Source organism: Podarcis muralis, chromosome 5 (genome assembly GCF_964188315.1).
Source record: "Podarcis muralis chromosome 5, rPodMur119.hap1.1, whole genome shotgun sequence".
NCBI lineage: Eukaryota > Metazoa > Chordata > Lepidosauria > Squamata > Lacertidae > Podarcis > Podarcis muralis.
In genome coordinates, this window is record NC_135659.1 from 48,592,627 (window position 1) to 48,614,927 (window position 22,301).

Below are 22,301 nucleotides of genomic sequence, written 5' to 3' on the forward strand. Positions count from 1 at the left end.
CACTCATCTCCATCTGGGTAATATGCATGTTCCAAGTGAGATTTCCTTCCTGTTGCATACACCTGCTCCCAAGACCTCCTTCGATTCAGCCACCGCCCCCATATCACCACACAGCTCTCCTCTAGCACACAGCGATAGCTTCAGGGCAGATAAAAAAAGAAACAGAACTCAGACTCCAGTGCACTCGGTGATTGAGCGAGAGAAGAGATACTAAGGCTACTAGGAAAGCATGTGTTTTCCAGATTACTTGATCCACAGCATCCCATGACAGTTTCCCTGGTAAACAGAAGGTTAAACAAATGAAATGTGAGTGACGAATCACACTGTCCAGATGCAGCAAGTTCTCAGCTAGTTATGTTTCCCCTTCTCCAGCTGTGTAAGTTCATACTTTTAATTAATTTAGATGTTATACATAGATATGTTTTGGTGAATGTCCAAAGTTCACCAAACGTCAATATTCACATGTAAGAGTTAGGAATGCCAGGCAACATTCTGTGAGTGTTTCCATACTCAGGGAAGGGATGGTGCAAATTTAGTCGCCAAAATGAGTGTAATGTATATAAAAATGTAATCTGTGTTTCCACTAGTTTCTAAAGGCTGTTGTCCTGCACCCACGTGCCTGGGACTAAGCCTCACTGAGCTCAGTAGGGCTTACTTTTGAGCAGACTTTCTAAGATTGACCTGTCAAAGGTCCAGATGTTGACAGCTAATGGACCTTGATGCCACTTTATCCAATTACCATCCTGAGGGCTGTGGTTCTGAGAGATCACAAAGCCAAACACAGGTTAACACACTGGATGAGAATATTTCATGTTCTCTTTCAGCTCCTCCCTTACAACTGGCTCTTCAGCTAACAGTGATTTGAAAGATCACACACATATTCTTCCGAATCATTACCCTGGAAGGGAAACCTTTGAAGTACAGCTTCCTTTTCCAGTATGGGCTTAAGGAGCGAGAAGCCAGAAAGAGAGTAATGTGGCACTCAGGACTTTTCACAGGCAGCATCTCTGCCATGAAACAGATTAGCAGTAATTTCTGCTATTATGTATGATCTGCTTTAGGAGCTAATGACAGTCAAATCCTATTAAGTAGCTGGCACAGCTTGCTCTCTTCCCTGGAGATTCCTTCTGCCTGGGATGTAGGGATCTTTATCCCAGAAAAGACTCAAGGCACAGGGCCGTGACACAAATATGCATAACATTTATATGTGCTAATTTGTGTATATATATAAATTAAGCAAATTAAGATACTGTGCTCAGCAGCCTTGAAAGCAAGGAAGGGGAAATTTAGATATATATTTTTTCAAGGGTGGGCAGAAGATCTGGGGCCCAGCACCATAAAAGTTTGGGTTTGAGCCCCCTGGGTCCCGTCCCCCCAAACAGTGTCCCTGCTGGGATACCAGTTTTGTGGGTTTTTTTTTTATTTAAAAAAATCACAGTGGTAGCTTTTTGAAGAGATGTTGACTCAGCTCCTCTAACAAAAAGAAAATGTTTAACACCAGCTTGACCGTGACATGAGTGGCGTGGCTGCAGGCTGCAGTCAGCTGGCTGCGGGGGGCGGGCAGGATCCTTGGTGGTCTAGGAGAAAGGGAGGGTGAGAAGATGACTGGGGTGGGCTGAAACAAAAATGGAAATATTATCAGAGTGGCAGAGGCTGGCAAGAGCAAGTGCTGGCCTATGGAAGACAGGAATGTGAAGTGCCAACTTGGATTTCATTGAGTAAAATCTTACTAAAAAAAAAAAAAATGTTGAGTGTGGCCATTAAATGTCAAGAATGGTCCCAGAACCAACTGTAACTAATGGGAGTTTTGGTCCAGATGAGACAAGAAAAATCCTGAAGAAAGCAATTTATAATGAGTTAAGTTCCAGTATGCCTTTAGAGATGGAAAACCGACCCCTCTGGATACCTGATCTACTTTTGTATCATCCTCATATTTCTATATGCTGATTGTTCCATGGTAAACTCTGTGTACACACACATATACACACACACACATGCACACACCACTTCCCTCCTGCTTTCCTCAAGCCACTATGGGAAGAATGGGTTGTGGCATCAGAAACTACATCCTTTTCTCATCCCCAGCTTGTTCATTTAACTTTTCTTTTTAAAGACTTTTGGGAGGGTACTTAGTTGCATGTGTCTAGTGCATCATGAAGCTGCCTTTAACAGATCTGCTGGATACATTGTTAGATAAGTTTGAAAGGCAGCATTAAGAGTGCAGCTTCACCTCAACATGAAAGTGCTGTTTATTTATCTTTTTTCATTTTGTGTGGCTACATAAAAAAATATGTTCTCTGGGCAGCTCAGAAAAAAATAAACAAAATATAAAACTGCAATACAGAACAATGAACCTGGTGGGGTAAGAATATTATAAGTCAAGGGAAAGGCAAATACAATCCAGTATTTGACCCCATTGAGTTGAATTAGCTGACACGTTGCTTAATTCTGTGCTGTGTTGTGACCAGAAAGTTAAACAATTATTAAGAAAACTTGCCTGTCATTGGATATACACTCCTTCTCAGAACTAGTCTATATGTTAAGGTTTACCATATGGATACTGACAAATATGCCACCCCAATGCCAAACTCTGCCCTTCCCTAAACTTGGAATGTTGCAAACTCAGAACATTTGCAAGTTTGCCCCACATGATTCCATCCCACCATGCACTGAGTCAAGTCATGTGACAGGACTTGTAAATTTTAGAGCAGGGAAAGAACTTGCCATAGGAGAAAGCATTCTTAAGTACACTAGCGATGGAATGGCTTCACTAGCTGAATACAATGAGGAAACATAATCTCTGTGACTTTTGGACCAATAGAGTGGTACCTCGGGTTAGAAATGCTTCTAATACAGTGGACCAATACAGTGGTACCTCGGGTTAGAAATGCTTCAGGTTACAAACGCTTCAAGTTACAGACTCCGCTAACCCGGAAGTAGTACCTCGGGTTAAGAACTTTATCTCAGGATGAGAACAGAAATCGTGCAGCGGGAGGCCCCATTAGCTAAAGTGATACCTCAGGTTAAGAACAGTTTCAGGTTAAGAATGGACCTCCAGAACGAATTAAGTTCTTAACCAGAGGTACCACTGTATATGTATTTATCAGGGGTTTTGTTTGTTTGTTTGTTTGTTTGTTTTAAATTACACATCTCATAATACTTGATCTCAGGGCAGGATAGATAATTCATTTTAAATGATTCTGTATATAAAATAACCCACATGATCAATGATTAACCAACACTAATCTTAGAACACTAAACAATAGTAGGCGACAGATTTAACAGCACCCACATGCCTGATTAAATAAACCTGGTCTTAACCTGGTGTTGAACCAAAACTAGAGCTGGCACCAAGTGGACCTTAGTGGAGAGGGTATTCCATAGGTGGGCACCATCATGGAGAAGCCCTTCTCTTGGATCTCCATGTAAGGTGTTGCTCCTAAAGTTGGGGGACCCACAATAACACAAATCATGTGAGTTCCCAGTACACACCAACACTAACTTGAGACAGGAAAGCACTTAGAAAGAGCATGCAATGAACAAGAAGTATTAGGAATGTCCAAGAAATCATGATGTAATAGTCATTCCACTGGAGGCAAACCTATCTTTCCAAATTTGTGCGGAGGTCCTAGCCAAGACAAAGCCAGAGAGCTGCCACCACGTCCCTTGTTGCCTCTGGTCCAGCCCCTCCAAGCATCTGTGAACAATACCATACATGTGATTGAAATAAGGGCCAGACATAGGAACTAGAAAGGGAAAATGGAGGCACGGTGGGTGAAATATTTTTAAAGCCATATTCTGCAAGTTGACTGTGGTCTGGACTAAGAAACCAACCTGGGGGCCCCCGATTCCATCTTCAATTACAGGGCACATTCCAGCCAGCCAGCTATGTTCCTGCATTAATTTTACCCCACATGGTGAAGGCTGATCTGCAGTAAGAACAGCAGGAGAGAGGAACATACCAAAGGCGGAGGGGTGGCCAGATGCAGCAACCTAAAAAGTTGACAGTGGCCAGGGAGCAGATGAGGAACAGTGCAGGCGCTGGAATCCAGGTGCTCCCCAGTGAGCTGTAGAATTGTATTCTTCCAGTCCTCGCATCAGGACATAACAATTTCTTTCTGTTGGCAGGAATCTGAGAAAGGGAGAAGTCTAGTGGGGGGTGGGGGGAAACCCAACCAGCTTCCCAAGCGTCACCACATGAAGAGATGTACTCTTCTGAAAATAGCATGACAATGTAGTCAAACCTCGAGACCAATAAATTAAAGCAGTTTGTATGGAAATTAATAGCAACATGTTTGATTCTGTTGTTTGACCGTTTTTTCTCCTTTTTTCTTTTTTGCTTGCTGTTAACTTTTCCATATATAACACAGACCTCCCATTAGGTGTTGCAGAATGAACTGCCTATTCCTCTGCCAACATTATTCCAATGAAATTAAAATCGCCTTTAGTCTTAATGAACATTTATTGTTTGTCTAAAGTGATTATTAGATCCAGCTGCAGTATTTGGGGGGTTGTGTGGGTGGAGGTGATATTTCTTTCTCCACTGAGGGTTTTAGGTTCCCCCTCCTCACACAGTTCCTAAAAAAAGAACTGTATAGAATTGTGTGTACACTTAAGAGTTGGCTCTGTTGTTTTATGAGCAAAAGGTTCACACATACAACAGGCAGCTGACCATTGCAAAGATGCTGGGAATGCTTATGAGTTATTTGCACATAGTGGGGTTTCTCCCCAATGTCCATGCAAACACTCAGTAGCAAAGTTCACATGTCATGGGAAACCATAGTTCATGGTTTTCCATGAATATGGAGATCATTCCCACTTCACTTCTCCACTCTAGCCAGCAGAAGCAAGAGGCCATGCTCCCTGTCTTACTCTTATGTTTGAACTGGGGATTGTGGTTTGTTTTGCTGCAAAGAAACCATGATGCTAAGCCAAGGTTTGTTCATGACTTACCAACTGTGGCAGGGTGTGTGAGAGAAAATGAAACAAAGCAGTCTCTGGTTCTGATGTAACACCAAGCCAGGGATCTTGGTTTGACAGTCTGGTTCACACTAGGGAAAGAAGCGAAGTGGAATCCATCTCCATGTTCACAGTAAATCCTTAACTATAGTTTACCATAATGTGCAAACTGGGGCAGCACATTAAACAACCTAGGCATATTATTCCCTCCTTTTTTTCATCACACAGAATAATGCAAAACCGCATAATTAACTTATGGAATTTGCAACCACAAATATGGTGATCGCCACTAGCTTAGATAGCTTTAAAAATAGATTCATCTGTGTTGAACCATACAGCTCTCAAGCAGCCTCCAGATATTGCCTCCAGATATTGCTGAACTCCAACTCTCATCATCCCTGACTATTGGCAATGTCACTTGGGGCTGATGGAACTTGGTGCCAAAATCAGGCTGAGAGCCACTGACCGGCCCAGGTGAAATTCATAGCCCTGGACATGAGCCTTGGCCTCCTGGATCCTAGTCCAATATGCCATCTGCTACACTGTACTGCTTTCCCCTCTTTTTTCCTATTCCACTTTTTCCTTCCTCACTTTTGTATAATTCCATTACTCCATCCTAGCCCCTATTCCTGCACCTGGGGAATGGCACCAAATTTTATCTGGCTGTATGGTAAATGGAGGTCTCTGATCACAACACCTGTTGCTTCTATCTGGGAAGCTAGAAATCATTCCTAGGAATCCCAAATTGTCTCTATTATCCCTCTGCCTCTAGTTCACATTGGAGGAAAAACTGCCCCAGGTGTCTTTGTTGCCTTCTAACACACACCACACAAGCCAAGGGCTGTGCTCCAGGCCCCCTGGCAAGGTTAGAGGATGCCACACAAATTCCTTATGCTGCACACTGCACCCCTAAAAATAGTGGAGTGACACTTTGTCAACCACTCTAGCTCACTGCGCAGCTGAGAGTTGGGTTATGTTGATCTGTTTCAATTTGTTGCTGCTACAGAATGATATTTCAATGTTGATATTTTTATTTCTGTGTTCTTTTGTGTGTGCTCCCATGATGTTCTTATTTATTTTAACCTATGAGTTGCATCAGGTTTGCCTTCAGCTAAGGAAAAAAGCAGGATGTGCATTATGAAATAAATAAGCATCCCTCCCCTTGCTCCTGTGCCCTCTCTGACAAACATTTTTCACTTTCATTAGCCTATGGCTATCATAAGCATGACCCACAGTTGACAGCCACCTCAGGACTGGGACAATTTATTGCTTTACAGATGCAGGTTGTGTGGCTTAAACTTCACTTCCTTATCCTTTACATGGACTGCCACAAATGCTGTGCCATGCGCATGCTGAACTCATTCATAATCCAATACCAAAAAAAATCACTCATTCTGGAATAGTCCAACCCATGGATTTAAGTGATAGTAAGATTTCAATAAGAGTAAATGGCTTGTGTCTTAGATGGCCTCATACTTTGCACATGCATACATGATAGCACAAGTGCGAAGGCTTCTCCCTGAGTGCATTCATGCCCTCCGCCCCCTGGATATTCTTTGAAACTCTTTCACTCAAAGTAAAGCTCTTCTTTTAAAGCACTGCTTTCAAGCAAGGTTGGATTAATGTTTCCCTCCCTTATTCTGCAGTGCCGCTAATGTATCCAGCAGTACCTGTTATTACACTCACTGTTATCTCCCTCCGCTAGCTTTATAATTTCCTTCAAGAGGTGGACAGTATAATGAGAGGATTCTTTTGTTAACGTTGCAGCTTGCAGTGCTTTTCAGTTAAGTTTCCCCATTCAGCTCTCCGGTGCTGTGGCAGCCGGAGGATTTTTTTTCCCTTTTCCATGCATTAATATCGCGTTCAGTTAAGCTAGTAAAACCCAGACCTGCAAAGAAAGGCTTGCTTTTTGCATAGCATTCCACTGTACCCTACTTAAATATCACTGACATGTATAATTAACACTAGGTCAAACATACCAATCAAACATTATAAAGTGTCTGGTTTCAAAATAGCTGGGCTGAAGTACATAGATACGTGCCAGATACATGTAACAGATACAGGAGTCAGGAGCAGGGTCAAGGAAATCCTCTTTTACAAGGCATTTTCATCTATATTTCAAGAGAGAACTCACAGCAATCTAAGGGAAGGTCTTTGGCTGCCCTCCTATGGGCTCCAGACCTGGAAGTAATTCCTTCTTAGCTCTATGACACTTGCTTCTGAGTAAACATGTATACGTTTGCAGTACAACAAAAGGAAGCCATCACTGGAGGAGGGGAAAAAAACAGTTTACTTAAAAATAGTAAGCACTGATTTGATTGGAAGGAGCATCTCCACCCCCATCATTCATCCCAGACACTGGAATCCAGCTCTAAGGGCCTTCTGGTGTTTCCCTCACTGTGAGAAGTGAAGCTACAGGGAACCAGGCAGAGGGCCTTCTTGGTAGTGGCACCCACCCATCCCATCAGATGAGTAACTATAGGGATGCCTTTGAATATGTAATGTTTTATTATTTTTATATATGTTGGAAGCCACCCAGAGTGGCTGGGGAAACCCAGCCAGATGGGTGGCTTACAAATAACAAAATAATAATAATAATAATAATAATAATAACAACAACAACAACAGCAATAACAACAACAACAACAACAACAACAACAGCAATAACAATAATAACAACAACACAGACAAGTAACCTACAGTGATAACATAACCATTTCATCTAAGGTCGAGTGGGGCCTAACATGTAGCCCTCCAGATGTTGCTGGACTACAACTTTCATCATTCCTGATGGTTGGCCATACTGGCTGCAGCTGATGGAGCTGAACAACATCTGGAGCTGAACAACATGTTCCCCACCCCTGACCTAAGCCCATACTGTCCCATGCGCAGCATCTGACTGCTCTGTCCCATCTGTCACTTCCTCCAGCACAGAATGCTATGGATGCACCTGCAGGTGTAAGGCTGCAAACAGACTCTACCTTTTAAAGCACATCACCCCAAAGAATCCTGGGAAATGTACTTTACCCGTTGACAGAGTTACAATTCCCAGCAGCCTTTACCAACTACAGTCACCAGGATTCTTTGAGGGGGTGACGTACTTTGAATATTACAATACAGTGGTACCTCGGGTTAAGTACTTAATTCGTTCCAGAGGTCCATTCTTAACCTGAAACTGTTCTTAACCTGAAGCACCACTTTAGCTAATGGGGCCTCCTGCTGCCGCCACACCACCGGAGCACAATTTCTGTTCTCATTCTGAAGCAAAGTTCTTAACGTGAAGCACTATTTCTGGGTTAGTGGAGTCTGTAACCTGAAGTGTATATAATCTGAGGTACCACTGTATTAGGTTATTGTCTTTCCCTGTCAAAGGAAATCACACTTGCTTAGATGAAAAATGGCACTGGATCCCACACACACACAAAGAACACATTCCCCAGGTGTGTTCTCTTGAGCTGTGTAGCCCGCTTTGAAATTAATGGGAGCTGTACAATGTGTTACCTGGAACACAGTCTTTCCCAAAACCAGAGGTGGGGAGTGAAGATTGAACCCTGTAATCAGGGGGCACCAGCATTTAGAGCTACAGGAGAGGGTTTCTCCAGCAGCTCAGCAAGGTGGTACTGAGTGCCAAGTCACAGCTTGGAACAATAGTTGTGTGGTTTGGCTTCTCCAGTTAACCTTCATAGCTGCAAGGATGAATGGAGGGGTAAGCGGCTCTCTTCTCTGCAGTCTCTGGAGTGACCAAAGCCAGGAGCTAGACAAGTGCCTTGTAATTACAGAATGAAATCTGGGGCAGCCTGTTCTTCTTGAGCTGGCAGTATCTTGTCAGTATTCCTTTTCCAGTTTAGAAATCAGCACAATAAACCTCCTGGGGGAGCAGTACAGAGGCCAACATGGAGATCCATCCAACCAAGGCAGTTCACAGTCGACATTAACCATGAATGCTTTCACTGTGGGCTCTGAAGCCATAGCCAAACATTTTGTTTCCAGCAGGCAGAGGAGTCCAAGTCAAATTCTTCTTATCTCAAGTAATTTAACAGATGGGGATTTGGATTGCCAGTCAGAGTTGACACTTGGGTTAGACGTTGCTAGTTGACTTTTTTTTTCCCCTCACCTGAGACAGTTCAAAACTTAAGCCCAAAATGGATTTGCTGGCAACGCTGACTCCTTGCTGTCACATATCTCTTGCACCTAACTATGGTCCTGAGCAATAAAACCAGACAAGTGCCAAAAAAGAAAACAACTAGACAGCCTCATGTGGAAGCCTATAAAGCTGCGTATAAAATCCATGCAGTTTGTTTGAGAATAGGATTGATGTACAATAATCAATCCTAAAGTATGCTTTCGTCTTAGAGGAAGAGAATGGCTTGCAGATTCCTCCCCATTGGAGTGTTTTTCTTCTATTAAACCCTTTACCCACATGCCTGTTATTTCTAAATAGAATGTTGTTACTCATCCTAAATTATGTGTCTTCAATGGCAGCAGCTGCCAATGGCTTTAAGAAACAGCCCATTTACACCATAATATCAACATTGAGATGCTTCAGAGAGTGAGCCACCTGCTCACTTTTAAACTTGTGTCTTAATGGTGAGTACCGACAGCAATTTTTGATGATCTCTGGTTTAGGTTAAGCCCTTTCTCAGCTTCAATGGATAAGGGACATATGACTTTCTACAGTTGTTCCCCGTTGGCATGAATTAATTCAAATAGATGCACACAGGTTTAAAGATGCCCATTCATTGCCCTCTCTGGCTGACCTAAGAAACAACAATCCATCTGAGAGCCAAGAATCTCAGCAACAAGAGTCAACTCTGCTTGAAAATAGCCCTAGTTGTTTTCTTTCATTGCACAGAGTAGGTTTTGGGACCTAAAATGGTTCTCTTTCCTCCGTAGGTTTGTTGAATCATAGAATTCTATGGTTCCAGTGGCTTCTTTTCCACTGCTTAAGTCTGCTTCAATGTGTGCCTTCAACACAAAAAGCCAAGAAAATTAAACATGAATATAGCAGCTGGTAAGGCTTTCCAATTCTCAGCTTTTCCAGGGCTCAGGTTCCCTGCTCTTGATTTTCATGGTGCTCTTTGCATTTCCTCTTATTCCTTCCTATCCTGTTCCTGACCTGCTCATTCTCCATTTCCTACAGCAGGAAGAATAGTGTGCGCAGGGGTGGGGGAGAGTGGTCAGTTTCACTCTGCTTTCCATATAATCATGGTGGAAATCCAGCTGTCATTCCAAGCTTCTGAGTCATTTGCTCATACCTTGAAATGTCCATTTGCCGTCAGCTTCTAATTCTTTTCTCACTTCAGCCGAGGCTTTTTAACATGTGAAATATGAAAATGGCCATGGATTCACACTGTAGGCAGCAACCTTTTAAAATTTAAGTTTTGTACAGTGTCCCTGCCTAGTACATTTCCTGATGCTGGAACGTTCTAAATTATGGCCAGCTTGCGATGGTAGTTGTCACAAAGATCCTGGCTTGGAAAATGCAAGAAGTTATGGCACAAGGGGCTTCCTGTTTTTTTTATACTATCTTTTATGTATCTTTTGGTTTTGAAGCAACTATTGCTTCTGTGTGTGCAGATGGATTTCCAATACTTCAGACTTCTAGCTATAGAATAAAATCATGTTAAGTGTCTTCATTTGATATGACCACTTTATCTGTGCTGCCTTTATATTATAAATATGTCATTGCTTTGTGTAAATGTGAGGGATGTAGAACAGTCTCCATGCTATTCCTGAGGTTCCCTGGATCGTATTCATTTTCAGTCATGCTTGCTCATTTGCAGAGGTCCCCCCCAGCCGTCGCACCTAACTACTGAGTGGCAAATGAGTGGACATGACAACTGTCTGGGATTTAAAATGGCCGCAGCTTTATTTATTTCAGTTGTAGGAAGCCTCGGCATAGGTACTGGGTGTGTGTCCCACTCAGCGCCCCCTGCTAGTGGGGGACTGAGGTGTGACAGGGTCTATCCAGGAGCGGTTCCATCGCAAAATGCAGGTTTACACGGATGGCCCCCCAAACACTGAGGGAAGTTCTATGGCCTGCTAGCCCTACGCAACTGGCTCTTTGGACAGAGACTTCCCTCCAGACCCCTCTAATGGGGTACCCTGATATCGCCATTGCAGAGAACAAGGGGTGAAAGACTGTTGGATTCTGCCCAAGGCCTAAACCGCCAAAGTTGTGACTAGCACTATGGGGAAGACGAAACCTGCAGCGCAGGAGAAGTTCCTTCCTGGCTCCAAATACGGCAACCATCCACAGACCAAGGCAAAGCCTTCATAGCTGAAAAGGAAATGGTTAGAGCGGTAATCTATTATTAACGAAGGAAGGGGAAAGGGGTGGGTGATGCTCCCAGCTGACTGAATGCTGCACTCAGGGGTCAGCCGGACTAAATAGAAGGCAGCAGACTTGTGGGAAGCCTGCCTCCCTCAGGTCCGCTCACCATGCCCTGCCCTCCCCTCAGGGCTGCCGCAGATTGGCCAGTTTGAAAGGATAGGTTTGGCAGGAACTCGTAAGCCTCTGCAGTGGCTAAAGGGGACAGGGAATGTCTGGACATGCCTGGGCAAAGGAGTAGGTGCTGCATCAGGCAGCAACTGCTGCTCACAGGACGGTAAGCAGACATTATAGCGAGCTGGCAAAATTTGCCATTAAAATAGTGGTGCCAGGGTGACTGATAATCAGTGTATGATACAATTTCATTCCGCACATGCCAGTCACACCCGCATCTCCCTCTGACATAGATTTTCCTGCCTGCAGAATGCACACGCTGGACCAGTGCTGATTATTACTTCAAAGAACCTTTGCCTGTAGGATATCTTCCCCTGTTGAGACTAGGAATGATCTTATCCAGTTTAACAGCCTCATAGCCTGGTCTGCTTGTGTGGTCTCTTTTCCAGAGGTCCCAGGGTGCAATGTGCACTCTGAACAGATGAATGGGTGTCAGGTGCAGTAAACACCCCCATTGTCTTTCCTGCAACCTTGAAATGTCATTAAAGGCATTGTTGAATGAGAGGCATTCTGTCACCTATAACTGGATGGATCCAAGGGGAGTCTTTTGAGCATTGCTGTCTTTTAAAGAAAATCTGTCATTCTATAGACGAAACGTAAAGGAACTATAGAAATTACATACTTGGCGGGAATGGAGGGGGTGTTCTGGCCTGTCTTTAACATTACATAAGACCACAAATTGGGACCAGCCGCTTATGCCTCCCAGAACCAGTACCTAAGGGCACGTCTACTTATACTTTGAAATAGTATAAGTACTTACAGTGATACCTCAGGTTAAGTATGTAATTCATTCCGGAGGTCTGTTCTTAACCTGAAACTGTTCTTAACCTGAAGCACCACTTTAGCTAATGGGGCCTCCTGCTGCTGCTGCGCTGCCGGAGCACAATTTCTGTTCTTATCCTGAAGCAAAGTTCTTAACCTGAAGCACTATTTCTGGGTTAGCGGAGTGTGTAACCTGAAGCGTATGTAACCTGAAGCGTATGTAACCCGAGGTACCACTGTATAAGTAAAATGGTGCAGAAGGACACAAGGAGGATCCTGTTGGATACGACCAAAGGTCCATCTAGCACAGCGTCCTGTGCTCAAAGTGGCCAACCAGATGCCCACAGGGAACCTGTAAGCAGCACCTGAGTGCAGCAGCACTCTACCCCTTGTGATTCCCAGAAACTGGCATTCAGAGACACATTGCCTCTGACAGTGCAGGCAGAGCATAGCCTTCATGGCTAGCAACGATTGATGTCCCCATCTTCCACCCTGAATTTGTCTTATCCTCTTTTAAAGCCCACCAGGTTGGTGGCCATCACTACAACCCGAGGGAGCAAATTCTATAGCTGAATTAATTGTGTGAATTAATTGTGTGAAAAAGCTCTTTCTTTGGTCTGTCGTGAATTTTCAAACAGGAATCGCGAGCCATTCTAATGCACAGCACACAGGGCAGAGGAGAGGGTCTAGGGGTTCACATGGAGGGGAAGGAGATGGGCAAAATAGTGCAGGAATCCTTTTCCCTGGCCAAAGCAAACTTCACAGATTAATTCCTCATGTCTGCTTCTTTTTCCAAACACTAAATACACAATCTCATTCTTTCTGACAGCTTTCAGAGCTATAATTTTTCCTTCATATTTTGAACAGTTTGTCAGTGCTTCCAGTGCATTCATGTTAAACAGCTACAGCATAATGGAAGGTGCCCTAATTCCTCTATTTATAGACCCCCGTTTGACTTGTACATTCCTTGGTATACCAGGGTCATTGCGTGTGGTTCTCTGTTGATACAGCAAGATGGTGCGGTGAAAGGGTAAAACAAAATGGTAGGCCACGGAGGCAAGGTGAAGATCTGTGCTGAACAGGAAGATGAGGTGGGTGCAGGTAGAGAAGCATGAGGTGGGTTGCCAGTGAGGAAAAAAACAGAGGGGAATTCACCAGGGCAGAATGAAAACAAACCAGGTACACACAGAGTCCAAGCAAGCAAGCTGCTGCCTACTGATTGCTATCAGAAAGGGAGTGTTCATATTAACAGCAAAAGGCAGTGGCCAATCACAGTGGAGAAAGGTGGAGTAAGGCATGGATCCAGGAAAGCTACTTGTGCCCAAGGGACCCTTTTTAAAAAAAGAGGTGCCCTGCTTTGAAGGCTACTGCTGTTCTGTTTTAATTGACAGCTTCAGCAGTATGGAAGTGAGGCAAGACTTCGGTGGCACCCTGGACAGCTCCGTCCACGGCTCATGCTGGAGGCTCAAGAAGAGCAGAACTGGAATGTTGTTTCAGCAGCAGTCATCCTAGAATAGAAATTGCAGCACTCAGGGCGGTCCAGCCTCCCAGACCAAGTGAGCCGCTTCAACACAGAACCCACAGGTTGCCCACTGCCTTGTTGCGTGGGGTGGGGACAACAAGGTCAAAATTTGATCCTTCCCCACCCCCGGCCCTTGCGCTGCCTTCCCAAAGCTAGCTAAGCGACGCCTTGGGCTTTGAGAAGGAAGCACAAGTCTCTAGTAGGGTTCCAGAGCCCTCGCACCTTCTTCCCAAAGACCAACACCTGTCTTAGCTGGCTTTGGGAAGGCAGCATGAGGGCTGAGGGTGTGTGTCAAATGTTGTCGAGGGCCACCAATAAAGGCATTGAGGGCCACATACGGCCCTTGGGCTGTGCATTGGACCACACTGCAAGTAGCTAGCCCTACCTTCTGTGAGAGCAGCTTCTTTCTTACAAAAGGGTCCATTTATACATCTGGGGCTAGTTTCCTTTTTAAAAAACATTTTATTAAAGATTTCTTGGTTTACAAAAGTATGTGCAATGTCTCTTTTTTCAGGTTACATTTTCTATGGATCAGTTTCATTTGTTGAAACATTGGTGTTACATTAGGAAGAAAAGGGGGAAAGAGGTGGAGGGGGCATGGTGAGTGGGGTCGGGGTCGGGTGGCAATGCTTCTATTCTACTTAATGTATGTGTGGGGGTTTGTGTCCACGTCGCTTGTACGGGTTCTCTTTACTATTCGCTTGTGTTCCTTTGGTGGTGAGAGAGGTTGGGGTTGGCCTAGGGTGTGTTTGTTTGTTTGTGATTGGCTGTGGTGAACTTTGTTTTCATGTGTGAGTGGGGTGGGTGGGTGTTTTTGTATTAGGTTAGCCATATTGATTCATATGCTGCTGGCGGATTCTTGTCGTTGTCTTGTTGGGCTGTGTATGTGAAAGAGGAGCCATACTGGGGTGAAGGCTTCTTCTATTTGTCCCCGTATAAGTTTCAGTTCATTGGTTAGTTTTTTGAGTAAGGCTGTTTCCCATTCTATTTGATACTGGGGCTAGTTTCCTGAGGACAATTCCCTCTCCCCTGAAGATGGGGGGTGTGATCCTGGGGTCATGACACCAGCCTACTTCTAGGAAGGCCTGGGAATTGGTTCTAACCATAGCTAATGAGTCAGGTTAAAAGCAGAGTATGAATAAAGTATTATTATTGTTATTATAATTTATCAAATTTATATACCAGGGTGGTTCACAAGATAAAAGTAGATGGTGAGGAGGAGTAGCACTATAAACCCTGCAAAGCTGTGAATAACTGAAATTTTTTCTTGTAGAAAAGACATGTGCTGTACAGTTTCACACATACACAGGGCGAGAATGCTTCAGATGTTGCTAATTTAACCTTGTTTTGATGCCTTCATTGTCACCCAACACCTATTTGCCTTTCCACACTACCCAGCACTATGCCCGTAAACAAGTTTCATAGTTCAAGCAGCTATTTGTGCGAATGAGCCAGAAAATGAAAGATGTTCACTTGGTGGCAGTGGTGGGGCTCTCATACAGTAGGAGGATTTAAGTTAGCTGGTTTGCTCGGCTGCCCTGCTTCTCCTGGTTACAGTCTCTGCTTTCAAAGTGACTAATGATATGGAATTGATTAATCATGAACCAAAAGGATATTAATCCAGATCCGTATACAATGCTGTGGGTGGCATCCAATGCTCATGCAACAAAAAAATAACTTGCACCATGAGACTTTCCTGGAGCATTCCCCAACCTACCAGGGCAGGTATTGGGAGTGCTAAAGAGGTTGCAAGGGGGAGGAGAGGGAAGAGAAGCCCTTTGCATGAGCAGACACCTGTTCAAATTGCTTTGTATCTCATCCTGTATCTATAACCATGTTTGTGTTACTTATAATTCTGAGGATCTCTAAGTTTTCTTCGTGGTCATTTAAAATAATTGCAGATGATTTGCATGCCTTGTTATAGTGTTGGGATATATGGGAGCCAGTAGACTTTGGCAAGAGATTGTGCTTGCTTGTATCACTGTACTTCCAGATGTAGTAAAACGGAAAGATATTGCTGGATGTGGCTACTCCTACACTTGAAACAGGAAATCAGATTTCGAATGGAAAGCATTCCAGCTTTGTCCCATTCCCTTCTAACATTTTTATTAGTCAGGACATAAGGACAACTGCCGAACAGACAGACAAAACTTGGCCCATCAACTTCCCTCTGGCTACCATATAGCTATTTTGAAAAGCTGCACTGGAACAGAAGCTGAGCAATCCTGTAAAAATATTTGTTTTTCATTCTGCTTCCCAAGACTTTCTGCTTTGTGTGCTCTTCCACCCCCTCTCCCAGATGCCTATCAAGCCATTTGCCCCCCCCCCAAAAAAAAAAATCATTTGGGAGGTGTTCATAAAATGAAATGCAAACCAGGGTGCAAATCGGTTAAGTTGCCTGAACAGATGGGACATGACAGGGTGTCAGCGCCATCGCCTGCTCTGCTCTGAGCTGCGGTGGTGGTGTGTGGGAGGGCGCTCCTAAATTGAAGACTCAGCAAGCCAGGAGATAAATTACTAGGGACAGCTGAAGACGAGAGGCAAATGGCATGGCAGTCAAACTGAACAAGCCTCTCAGTGCATGCTGTGCGATCCCAAATATTTGGAGAGCAAAGGTTAGGCGAACAAGACACTGTTCTCAAGGAAACCCTCCTTTGTCTCCCCGAGACTGCACAAATGTGTTGACCCTCCATCATAACTGAAGATCCTTTCTGGCATCCCAAGCATTCTGAAGGACTGGGGCTGTTAAAATAATTCTCAGGTAATAGTTTATCCAACAATCTAGGTCCCTCTATCCAGTTACACTAAGGTTGAGGGAAGATTGCATTTGGGCTATAATCAGTACAGTACTTAAATAACCTTTAATTAACCTTAAATGATTTGTGCCTGACCTACTGAAAAAGCCACCTTCTCCTGGGTTCTATGGCTATCCTAAAAGACCAGCTGAGAAGATCCTTCTAGTGATAGCAAAGGCTATAAAAGGGAATACCCTTTTATAATCTAGCCTAGAGTTTACCAGAGCATAGACAGCAGTAGTTAGGTTGTCCCTGCACAGATAGGGGCACAGCTGGCCCGTGATTTTCCTCTTTACGAAGCAATGTCCAGTGATTCCAGGTTCTATGTCCAGCTATACTTCTCTCTAGCAGGCTTTTTCATGGATGGGTGGTCATATTTCTTGTATGATTTAGTTGAGATTCTTGCATTGCAAGGGATTGGACTAGATGAGCCTTGGGGTGCCGTCAAATTCTACAATTCTGTGCTTCAACAAATTATTCAGTTAATGTCACTTGCAGCTGAAACATAACAAATGCCACAGTCTTAACCCCAACTTATAACACTAGCTGAAATGAGGGGTTTGAAAATACAGTAATCCTTAAAGGTGACTTGATACCACCGACTCTCAGCCTAACCTACCTCTCAGGGTTGTTCTGAGGATAAAATGGAGAGAAGTAGAACCCAGCAGGCCACCTTGGATGAAAGTCAGGATGCAAATGAAATAATCAAATTAAATAAATAGATGGGGAGAACCTTAGTAGGAGGATTTTTGCTACAGCCTGCACGCCCATGTGGACCTACAATTTGAAAACCTATTCCAAGTAACGGAACATTAAATAACAAACTAAATCCAAGATTAATGCTGGGTTTTCTTTGAAAGAAAGAAAGAATCACAAGGTGGGGAGTATGAGGTAAGTCAATATTTGTACATGAAAATGGGAGTGGGGGCGGGGAGACAAGCTGTTAGGACAAAAGAATGTGCGGGAGGAAGACATGCAGCTGAATTGATCATTATTTGTCTGGCAGATATTTGAGAGCTTTCTTTACATTGCTCCATGCTGCACCCACAGATCACGCTGTGGAGGATGAGGATTTGGATGGAGATGACGGCAAGAGAATAATTGTTTTCTGCCTGCGCAGAGGCACACAGATCAGAGTGAAGGAGCCCAGTCCGCAGAAGAGGTGGGGATGGTGGTTTTATGGAGGTTGTGCCAAGCCTGTGACAAGGGACGGTTCAGCACTTTTTCAGATGCAAGTTTAAAGCCAAATATTTACGTGTGTAAGGGGTCAGTGGCTGGAATGTGCCCGCTGTGGTGTTTTAAGTGTTGAAGACATTATTCAAGAAAGTGGATGGGCAGAAGGTCAGCAAGAGCATTAGGGCTGCTATATGAAAGCCAGGAAAGGGAGCAAGAGGGATTGCCTTGTTGTTTTCGAAAGGGGGAAAGAATCAGATTTAGTGGACTCCCTAGTTTGGGTTTGTTTTTCAAGGTGGGGAAAGGGAGCTAGGGAAATCATTTATAAGTCCCACCAGCACTCGGCCCAACTTCTCAGAAGGGTGGCAAGAGAACCTTGCAGGTCACTATAGGAATCAACAGACCGGTGAGCCAGGACTGTGTGCCTTTGCAAAGCACACTTCTAGTGAAGCAGGAAATGGCTACTATGATAGGCTGGCAACAAGAGGCCTCAGGATTCACCACCCCAGAGAAGTATATTAGAAGCCTTTCCTCCTTCACCAGTAAAGTGGACAGGCATACTGCTCTCGCAGCGCCCCAAAAGGGCTCATCTCTTGAACAGGCTACCTGTAGCCTTCTGGTACCGATCTATGAGAAGTACCATAGGAGTCTGTGGGGGTCAAGGATAAACAAATGAAGTGTGCATACCTTAATGGAGCTGCACAATCAACTATTTTCACAGCCTGCTTCTGAGACCATTTCCTGAAAACTGCAGAAAGGGAGCCTTGTGCTCAGGTCCTGCTTCCTGGTTTCGCACAGGCATCTGGCTGGGCACTGTGACAACTGGATTCTGGACTAGATGGGCCATTGCACTGATCCAGCAAGCTCTTCTTATGTTCCACATCCCTAATTCTTCCTCTCCTCTGTTTTTTCCCTTATATGTTTGCGGAACTAGGTGGCATTTCCAAAATACAAGAACATATTCTTATGTTTTTCTTGTGATAAGAATAGTGATAGGGAAATGCACTGGGAAAGGTGGACTAACCCTTACTTGATGAGCACATTTCATAACCTGCAAACAAATCAGAATGTGATTTGCTTTTTGTTTTTGTTTATCAAGATTGGCAAAAAAAAAAAAAAGCAGCTTGTAGTTTGCTGAGAGTTGTGAAACTGCATGTGCTTGGGGAAGTCTACAGAAACCTGTGCCATTATAAATGCATTCATCTTTAAGTTGCCACAAGACTTATTTTGTGCTACCTTATTTCATAGGTTACTTTTTCTCCCCAAAAATGGAGTTGTTTTACCCCTTTTTTAAGGAAAATCCCCCCAAAACCAACACTTCTGATATGGTCTGCCATACGCCCAGGTTTTCCCAGACATTTTAGGCACTTTTTGAAAATTCCACCTGGATGCCAATTTCAACGGGCGAATCCCAGCTACGTACAGGAAATCCTGGAGTACTGCACCAGGGCCCCTAAGCACCTTAATCCATAATTCACAGTTATGGAAAAGCTAATGAACTCTTGTGGTTTTGTCAAAAAGTGATGAATAGCAACAACAACAGCAACAATAATAATAGAAGAGGAAGAGGAAGAGGAAGAGGAGGAGGAGGAGGAGGAGGAGGAGGAGGAGGAGGAAGAAGAAGAAGAAGAAGAAGAAGAAGAAGAAGAAGAAGAAGAAGAAGAAGAAGAAGAAGAAGAAGAAGAAGAAACATGGCCCTCCCTCTGCAATTCTTCAAGTGATCATTAGGCATTGCCTTCCTTCGCATCTGCACTGAAAAGTATGCAACTCTGTTATGTTGCTTTAATAAGATGTCATCTCCAGACATGACAAATGTGAGAGCTTCATAAATAATAGTTTCGACATACAATCACATTCCAGCACCAACTTTCCATCTGCTGTACTAATCACTGCTTGTGTGTCACCTGCCACTCTCGCTCCGCTGCCCCACACTCTTGGCAGGCGCAGCCTTGTCATTCCCCTGGGGTTGCAGGAGAGGTTGCCTTCACCAGCTGCTTAGGAATCCCTCTAGCAGCTGTTCATTATGAGTCACAGCCTGGTGGTGGCCAACCGTTTCTTGCACAGGAGGCCATTAATTTTAACATGCAGGTAGACACGAATAGTGTTGTGGTGTTTGTGTTTCAGGGTATGGCAATCCAGCAGCAGAACGATGTTGTTTTCCTTGGCTTGGTGCACCAAGACCACAATGCAGACAGTACTGCTTGATTGGGGATTTGAACCCAGGTCTCCTTGGTGGAAGTCTGACAACCTGCCCACTACACTAGGCCATCAGGTCCAGTGGCAGAAACATGTTATGAAGGGGAAGCCGAGACAGAGAGGTTTGAAGAAATTAAACATTCTCTACTGCATTCCCCTTCTGGTTGGGGAGGAAGGGAAGCTCCAAAGACAGCAGGGAAGCCTAGGATGAATAGGAGGGGCTAAGGAAGAAAGTTCCCATGGACCATGTGGAAATAATCCCAGGGCTGAATCCAGCTTGTGGATCCAGCTTGTGGGTCAGGGGTGTTCCCCATCTCTGCTGCCGCGTGATACTACCTCAGAATGCTACTGACATTTGATACACACCTAGGCCCCATCTGCCCAATACATTTAAAGCAGTATCATAGCACTTTAAACAGTCATGGCTTCTCCCAAAGAATTCTGGGAACTGTAGTTTGTTTGGGGTACTGAGAGTTGTTAGGAGAGCCCTATACCTCTCACAGAGCTCCTGTTTGCAGAGTTCCTTGGGGAAAAGAATGACTGTTAAACCACTCTGGGAATTATAGCTCTTTAATGTGGAGTGAACAGTCTTCTACTCTCAGCACTACAGCTCATTTGGGGGAAGACATGACTGTTTAAAATGACATGGTACTGCTTTAGATGTATAGTGCAGATTTGGACCCTAGTCTCAGAAATCCTACTGCTTTATACCAGAAAATTGAGTTTAATTGTGAATTGTTTTATCCACAAGGCAAAATATATATATATGTTTCCCAGTCCCATCAGTTTCACCTGTACCCCTCCCTGTACTGTTTTAAGCAGTGAGTGAAGAAATGCTGTTCCCAAAGAGCCTTTGACTGAATGTTGCCTTTTCTGGTATTTTGGTGTTTTGATTTTGATGACTGTTTTGTGACTGTGGTTTTGGGTTTTCTGCTAATATTTTGACTCAAGATTTAGCCTGTGGTTTCTGACTGTGTTTGCTATCTTGAATGTCTTTGAAAAAACAGGATTAGATGTTTTGAAAATTAATAATATTCAAAGATAGACCATTCATGGAAAGTAAGGCTATTAATAGCTGCTAGCCATGATGACCATATGTTACCTCCAGGATCAGAGGCAACATACCTCTGTATACAAGTTCCAGCAAATCACATGTCCTCCTTCTGGGCTTCCCACAGGCATCTGATTGGCTTCCGTGAGAATAGAACGGGTCTTTGGATTAATCCAGCAGGGCTCTTCTTATGGTCTCTGTTAATCATCCCACACTTCCTCTTGTCAATCCAAGACCATTTTGTTCCACAGGAGATGAGGGGTGAAAATATTGAAACCCATATTTGAAAACTATGTTTTTCATTTTACAAAGAAATAAAGTCAGAGGGGGAAAATATAGGAGTTTTTGGCAAGAGTTCTTGGAATGGGATGCCCTTGCCATGTGCACACAAAGACCTTCTCATAAGGTTCTAATTTCCTTTTTATTTTTATGTGGCCATTAATAAGATTCATAGCCTTAATGTACCGTATAGATCTGAGTAAAAAATTCAGGAGAATGAACCTAGTGTGGCTTAACTCTTTGGACGCTGCAGGCTTCTGCACACAATGCAATGTTCTTTTAGGAACAGCTGAATCAGTGTACATAAGAAGATCCCTTCTGAATCAGACCCAAAGTCTGTCTTGTCAAGCATTCTGCATGCCACAGTGTAACAGGAGTTTGGCTTTGCCCAAGTATCACTTCCGCATTGTTCCTACAAAGGAAACAGTTACACAAGAATATGTGCAGGTTACCATTTTTGGATAGTTGCCCTCCTATAGCAACCACATGTACCAAATGATGAAAAACACATGTGTTTCTCTGTGAACTATCATCCATCAGAGATAACAATCCTTCTATTATTTACCTGATCATCCAAGGGAAAAGTTCAGCTCACTTCAGCCTCAGATTTACCCCTTTGAACATGTAAGCAAATCAGAGGTTGATGGGAGTTCAGGGGTTGTTACCTCAAGGCAAATGACTGTTTGCACCAAGTGCCACATTTAGAAAGCCCTTTGGAAACCCCTGTCCCAATGAAAATTAGCATTAAAGAGAGATTCACAGTATATTCACGCAAAACCATATGGAGTGACTGCATGGATTCTACCATCGTTCTTATTGTAGCATCCTTTAGGCGGAAAAGAAGTTTTGGATATGCAAGCACTACTCTATTAGAGAGTCTGGGTTTTGTTTTTCGACTTGGTACGTCGGTTCACCCACTCTTCCTGGGCAGCATATCAAGAAATATTCCTTCCTTCCCGGCAGTCTGAGGGGTGTTATGAAAGCTTGATTTATGCTGAACAGCCCTGGAGGGAAACGTGGGCTGCTGAGTCAGGGCCACATGGCCCAAGTGTCAAGCCA